The following is a 7,920-nucleotide window of genomic DNA, read 5'->3' as shown; positions in this document are numbered from 1 at the left end:
TTTCTACGTGTTGGTAGAATAATGATAACTCAAGCTAGAAAATTCAGATGGAGGTGACTCAAACATGTTTGGAATCCTTGAGAAATTATCTACAACTTTGCAGAGACATGATTGCCTAAAAAGATCCTTAAGATGATCAAATTGTGCAAATATCAAAAGTAGGACAAATTTACTTTTACTATGACCAGCATATAGTAAAAATATCATAACTATTTCAATATTTAACCAAATGAGGTGAACCAAGTGGCCAAATTCATCTACAGACAATTCCCCACATGTTTGCCATTTTGAGCAGAGTCAAATTCGGTGATTAAAGTCATGGAACAAAGCATTGAAAGAAGGGACATGGAATTGAACTTGGAGGAGACAAAGAATACTATTGCAACTACATGGCATTAATAAAAATTTTGACCCTTTCTCTCATTTGGCCTATAAATAGAGGCCTTGTGCTAGCTTGAGAATCATTCTATCTCATTGTAAAATATAGTGTGAGTGTGTATCAAAGTTCTAAGTTCCAATATATTTTCTTTCATGTTCTCAACTATGAGTGATATTTTAGTGTTGATCAAAAGTAATCTTATGGACAAGCTAAATCTATTATGTCAAGGTGAAGAGGATGCATTCTTGGTGAAAGTAAGATTGTTTATAATTTGTATATTCTTTCTTTATTTCTTTTCATTTAGCTAACTTATTTTTATTGTAGGTATAAAAATGAATTATTTGTTGTTATCAATTTACATCAAATGCTTAATACTATTAAAGTGGTTATCTTGATTTGTTGTTTAATTTTGATACAATAAATATTTCATCACTTATTATTATATATATAGATATATATATATATTTATATAATAATATCATAATATTTCATTTAGACGATAGCGTGGCTCTGCCGGTTGTTCTAAATGAAATATTATGATTTAATACTAACATCTAACAATCTAACATTTACTTTATCGCAACTAACTTTTATTTTTCGCATCTAACTTTTACTTTCTCGCAACTAACTTTTACTTTATCGCAACTAACTTTTAATTACCGCAACTAACTTTTACTTTACCGCAACTAACTTATTAAATCAATATATTTCATTTAGGCAATAGCGTGGCTCTGCCGGTTGTTCTAAATGAAATATAATGATTTAATTTAACATTTACTTTATGCAATTATTTATTTATATAGTCATAATTATAATCATAGGTACCATATATAAAATATCGGTTAATTCGGTATTTTCTATAGTGGGAACTATATTATATTATGTGTGTGTTTAATTTTTTGGAACCATTATTTATGGTGGTTTCTTTTGTTTTACTTTTAGTTAAACAATATTACATAAACCAAGAATAAATCCTCAAGCCTTGACAAAGTTTATAATTTGTAAACTTAATTCTTGCATTTGGTAATCTATAAATTAATAAATTTAAACTCAAAATAATCTCTCTGTGGATCGATCTCGTACTTACGAATTATATTACTTGCAGACAACCTACACTTGGGTGAATTATTATTTAAGTAGTAGCAAGTTTTTGACGCCGTTGCCGGGGAGGTATAAATTAAGTTTATATTTGTTAATTATGTTTTATTTATAAGTATTGTGTTGTTTTTTTTTTTGTATGAGTATTTGGAGTCGAAAAAAAAGTGGTAGACTTATTCGAGTATCTGAAAATAATTTAAACATGGATGATAATTCAAATAATTAAGATAATAATAATAATCAAGAACATGATCAATTAAGAACACTTAGGCACCATATGAACCCTATTAGAACTAGTGCCCCATCTTGTTTAATTTTTCCTCCTGATGCATCTAATTTCAACTTCAAACCTCAAATTATTCAACTTTTACCAAATTTTCATGGTTTAGATTCTGAAAATCCATATTTGCATCTAAGAGAATTTGATGAAGTTTGTAACACTTATAATGATCAAAATTGTAGCATGGATATAGTTCGATTAAAGCTTTTCTCTTTTTCTTTAAAAGATAAAGCTAAAGCATGGCTACAAAATTTAAGATCAAGTTCAATAAGATCATGGGAAGAAATACAACAACAATTTCTCAAAAAAAATTTCCCTTCCCATAGAACAAACTCTTTTAAAAGACAAATTACAACTTTTTCTCAAAAACAAGGAGAAACGTTTTATCAATGTTGGGATAGATATAAAGAATTACTTAATACATGCCCACATCATAGTTTTGAAACATGGAGAATAGTTTCTCACTTTTATGAAGATCTAATACCTAAAGATAGGCAAATGAGAGAATTCATGTGTAATGGAACTTTTGAAGATAAAAACCCAAATGAAGCTATGGAATATTTGGATTCATTAGCAGAAAATGCTCAAAATTGGGATAATATAGGCACAATAGAACCACCAACAATTAAAAACAATAATTCAACAAATGGGGGTGATATCTATAATCTTAAAGATGATATAGATATTCAAGCTAAACTTGCATCTTTAGCAAGAAAAATTGAGTCATTAGAAATGGAAAAGAGTGGTCAATTAAAAAGTATTAAAGAAATTGTTTGTCATATATGTGATACACAAGATCATGCTACAAAAGATTGTCCAACATTACCTTCATTTAAAGAATGTCTCCATGAACAAGCAAATTATGTTAACAATTATAAAAAACCAATACTAATGAAAATTATGGAAAATTATGGAAAATTTCCATCTCAACCTCAACCTAATCCTAAAAATCAAAATCAAGAATTAAAAAATGGAAAATTATAACAACCTCAACCTAATCCTAATCCATCTCAACTTCAACCTAATCCTAATCCATCTCAACCTCAACCTAATCCTAACAATTATAACAATTATGGAAAATTTCCATCTCAACCTCAACTTAATCCTAAAAATCAAAATCAAGAATTAAAAAATGAAAAAACTGATCAAATAAAATCTGTTATTACCCTTAGAAGTGGTAAAATAGTTAATGATCCATATAGTAATGAAAACAAGGATCATTTAAAATCAAAGAGTAAGGATGATAATCCTGATACTTTTGATAATAATGATACCTTAAATTTTAAGAATAATATGGTGAAGGATAAATCATCTGAAATAGTAAATAAGTCAAATAAACCTCCACCATTTCCTCATATATTAACAAATCATGAAAAACAAAAACGTGATTCTGATATCTATGAAGTTTTTAAACAAGTGAAGATAAATATTCCATTATTAGATGCTATTAAACAAGTACCTTCTTATGCAAAATTTTTAAAAGACTTATGTATTGTAAAGAGAAAATTGCATGTGAAGAAAAAAGCATTCTTGGCTGAACAAGTAAGTTCTATTCTTCAAAATAATTCTAGTTTAAAATATAAAGATCCTGGTTGTCCAACAATTTCATGTATTATTGGAGAAAATAAAATTAAAAAAGCTTTGTTGGATTTGGGAGCAAGTGTGAATTTACTTCCTTATTCAGTTTATGAAAAACTTAATTTAGGAGAATTAAAACCCACTTCTGTTACTCTCTTACTGGCGGATAGGTCAATCAAAATACCTAGAGGTATTGTAGAAGATGTGTTGGTTCAAGTTGATAAATTCATATATCATGTAGATTTTATTGTTTTGGATACACAACCAATAGAAGTACATAATGAAATTCCAGTAATATTGGGACGACCATTTCTAGCAACTTCAAATGCTATAATTAATTGTTGAAATGGAATAATGAAATTGTCTTTTGGAAATATGACTCTAGAACTTAATGTGTTAAATTTATGTAAACAACCAAGTATTAATGAAAATGAATATGATAATGAAATTGAACCAATTGTGGAAGAAAATATACAAGAAGAAAACTTAAATCAACAATCTGAAGTTTTTTCAATAGAAAGTTTTGAGTCTAAAAATAATTTTAAAGAAGATGATAATACAAAACTTGAATTAAAAGTTTTACCATTAGAATTGAAATATGTATTTCTTGGTGAAAATAAAACATTTTATGTTGTAATTTCTTCCACTCTTTTGCCAAATCAAGAAGAAGATTTGATTAAATTACTCAAAAAATATAAAAATGCAATTGGATGGACTTTGAAAGATATAAAAGGTATGAATCCTTTAATTTGTACACATAAAATTCACTTGGAAGAAAATGCTAAAACATATCAACAACCACAAAGAAGGTTAAATCCACATATGAAGGAAGTTGTTAAGAATGAAGTATTAAAACCATTAGATGCTGGAATTATCTATCCAATTTCAGATAGTAAATGGGTAAGTCCAACACAAGTAGTACCTAAAAAGTCCGGCATCACTGTTATAAAAAATGAAAAGGGAGAGTTATTACAATCTAGGATTCCATCTAGTTGGCGTATGTGTATTGATTATAGAAAATTAAATGATGCAACTAGAAAAGATCATTTCCCACTACCATTTTTAGATCAAATTCTAGAAAAAGTTGCAGGAAATTCTTATTACTGTTTTCTTGATGGTTATTCGGGGTATTATCAAAAACCTATATCATTAGAAGATCAAGAAAAAACTACTTTTACTTGTCCTTTCGGAACTTTTGCATTTAAAAGAAAGCCATTTGGTTTATGTAATGCTCCGGCTACTTTTCAAAGATGCATATTAAGTATTTTTAGTGATATAATTGAAGAATATGTAGAAGTTTTTATGGATGATATAACTGTTTTTGGAAACTCATTTGAAAATTGTCTTAAAAATCTAGAAGGAGTATTAAAAAGATATGAAGAAATAAATCTTGTTTTAAATTGGGAAAAATGTCATTATATGGTTAAATCTGGGATTGTTTTAGGACATGTGATATCTGAAAAAGGAATTGAATTTGATAAAGCCAAAGTTGATGTTATTGCTAATTTAACATCACCAAAAACGGTCAAAGAAGTTCGATCATTCTTGGGTCATGCAGGATTTTATAGAAGGTTTATAAAAAATTTCAGCATAATATCTAAACCAATTTCAAATCTTTTAACAAAAGATACACAATTTGAATGGACTCAAAAATGTGAAAATGCTTTTAAAAAAATTATTAATCTTTTAGTTACATCACCTATTTTACAACCTCCAGATTGGTCTTTACCATTTGAATTAATGTGTGATGCAAGTGATTATGCTATAGGAGATGTGTTAGGACAAAGAAAAAAAGGAAAACCTTATGCAATCTGTTATGCTAGTAGAACCTTAAATAGTGCCCAAATAAATTATTCAACTACTGAAAAAGAATTACTTTCAGTAGTATTTGCATTAGATAAGTTTCGATCTTATTTAATTGGTTCTACTACTATTGTTAACACCGATCATTCTGCCATAAAATATTTATCAAATAAACAAGATGCTAAGCCAAGATTAATACGGTGGATTTTATTGTTACAAAAATTTGATATTATAATTAAAGATAAAAAAGGAAAAGAAAACGTTGTAGCCGATCATTTATCTAGAATAATGACTGAATCATCTCATAATGAAATACCAATAAATGAAAATTTTCCAGATGATCAGTTGTTTTATGTCACTATTATGCCCTGGTTTGCTAACATTGTAAATTTTCTTGTGACAAATAAAATGCCTTCTCATTGGAATTCACAGGATAAGAATAAATTTTTGATAGAAGTTAAAAAATTTTATTGGGATGATCCTTACTTATTTAAGTATTGTCATGACCAAATTTTTCAACGATGCATACCCGACAATGAAGTAAGTAATGTTATTAAATTTTGTCATTCTGAAGCATGTGGAGGTCATTTTTCATCCAATAAAACAGCTACAAAAATCTTACAATGTGGATTTTATAAGCCGTCTTTATTCAAAGATACGCATTTATTTTGCAAATCTTGTGAAAACTGTCAGAAGGTGGGATCAATTTCAAAACGAAACACGATGCCTTTAAATCCAATCATAATTATTGAAATATTTGATAGTTGGGGGATAGATTTTATGGGTCCATTTCCATTATCTTTTGGATATAAATACATTTTAGTCGCTGTTGATTATGTTTCAAAATGGATTGAAGCAATTGCATGTAGAACTAATGATCATAAAGTTGTTATAAAATTTTTAAAAGAAAGTATTTTTAGCCGATTTGGAATACCTGGAGCAATAATTAGTGATGGGGGAAGTCATTTTATAAATAAATCATTTTCCTCTTTGTTAAGAAAATATGGCATTACACATAAAGTTTCTACCCCATGTCATCCTCAAAGTAATGGTCAAGTTGAACTTGCAAATAGAGAAATAAAACAAATTTTAGAAAAAACAGTTAATCCAAATCGAAAAGATTGGTCTTTAAGATTAACTGATGCATTATGGGCATATAGAACTGCATTTAAAACATCATTAGGGATGTCACCATATAGGTTAGTTTTTGGTAAGCATTGTCATTTACCGGTTGAACTTGAACATAAAGCTTATTGGGCAATTAAAGCATTTAATATTAATTTAGGTGATGCATCTAAATTAAGAAAATTGCAAATAAATGAACTTGAAGAATTAAGAAATGATGCATATGAAAATTCAAAGATTTATAAAGATAAAACTAAAGCCTTTCATGATAAAAATATTATGAGAAAGTCATTTGAAATTAGACAAAAAGTTTTGCTTTATAATTCTCGTTTGCATTTATTTTCAGGTAAACTAAGATCAAGGTGGTCAGGACCATTTATAGTCAAATTTGTTTATCCTCATGGTGCTGTTGATATTAAAAATCCTAAAAATAATGACGTGTTTAAAGTTAATGGGCAAAGACTTAAGCCTTTTATAGAAAATGAAATTCTTAATAATGAGTTTATGCCTTTATATGATCCACAATAGTTGTTTGATATTTTCATTTTGTTTTGATGATTCTAGTTCATTTCCCGGTTAAGTGGCGGATAACGGTACTCCGTGACTGTTTAAGTCGGTTTCTTCAGTTTTCCCAAAATAATTGAAATATATATAATAATAATAATATGGATGTGTGTATTATGAATCTTCGTAAATATTTTGCTTGTTTACCTGATAATGCGTTGAAAAAAATTTATAAAGCTAGATGTGAGCGGCTAAGGTTGATGATTTCATATGGCATACCGAATGATGTCCGTTTGATAATTGAAGCAAAAGTCCGATTGGTTGGGGAAGCAAGTGAATTAATAATAATACATATGCCAAGATTTGGTAAAAGCATATATGCCAAAAAGGGAAGAGCTAAACGTATAGGCGGATGTCATAAATGTGCAAGGTGGACTTGTAAAGGAAAATGCAAAAATGTTGGAATGATATCAATGAATAGAGAATATAAAATTTTATTCATTAAGAATGGTCTGAGGAAAGAGCCTTTGGATAATTTTCTAGAGGTTCTTGATACGCATTCTAGTGGGTACGTGCAAAATGAACTTCTTAAACTATGGTGGCAATTTCAACAGGAGGAATATCAATATGGACGGTGGAATCAGCCTTACAAAGATCCTACTGTAGTAACGCATATCTATTTAGATAAGTAAATATATATACACAATTTCGTCTTGGGAATCTGACGTTAAAAGACCATGTTTGCCAATTTATAAGAAAATTGGATGGGAAGCATATCCTCGACTCATAGAAGGCGTTGAAGCCGTTACTGAACGTAAAATCAGAGGAAGATGTGAGCTACAATCACAACTACGCTGTATATATTTGTTTTAATTTTGTCATTTTTATTTTCTTTTAATAATAATAATTTCCTGTTCAAATATTGACTTTTGGCATGTTACGCTTATAAATTCATATGCTGTGATCTAACAATTACAGAAAACATATTTCTCAACATGTCAACGTCCACGGTAAGTAAAATAAAAAATATTTGTGTATTTTGTGGATCTAGTGCAGGAAAAGATTTAATTTATGAAGAAGTAGCAGAAAATCTTGGAATAACACTTGCTAAAAAAAATATTCATTTGGTATATGGTGGTGGTGAAGTTGGCCT

At 28.6% G+C, this 7,920-nt stretch overlaps 1 non-coding gene across 1 annotated transcript; it reads right to left on the bottom strand.

Moving 5' to 3' along the window:
- Positions 1–2,088: 2,088 nt before the first annotated feature.
- Positions 2,089–2,197, bottom strand: LOC142521394 (small nucleolar RNA R71). The gene has a single exon (XR_012814161.1). It is a non-coding gene; the product is annotated as a small nucleolar RNA R71 (small nucleolar RNA).
- Positions 2,198–7,920: the final 5,723 nt, after the last annotated feature.

This window comes from Primulina tabacum, chromosome 1 (assembly GCF_025594145.1).
Source record: "Primulina tabacum isolate GXHZ01 chromosome 1, ASM2559414v2, whole genome shotgun sequence".
NCBI classification, from domain to species: domain Eukaryota; kingdom Viridiplantae; phylum Streptophyta; class Magnoliopsida; order Lamiales; family Gesneriaceae; genus Primulina; species Primulina tabacum.
Note: the sequence above shows the minus strand (reverse complement) of the source record. Positions and strands in the feature narration are given on the sequence as shown.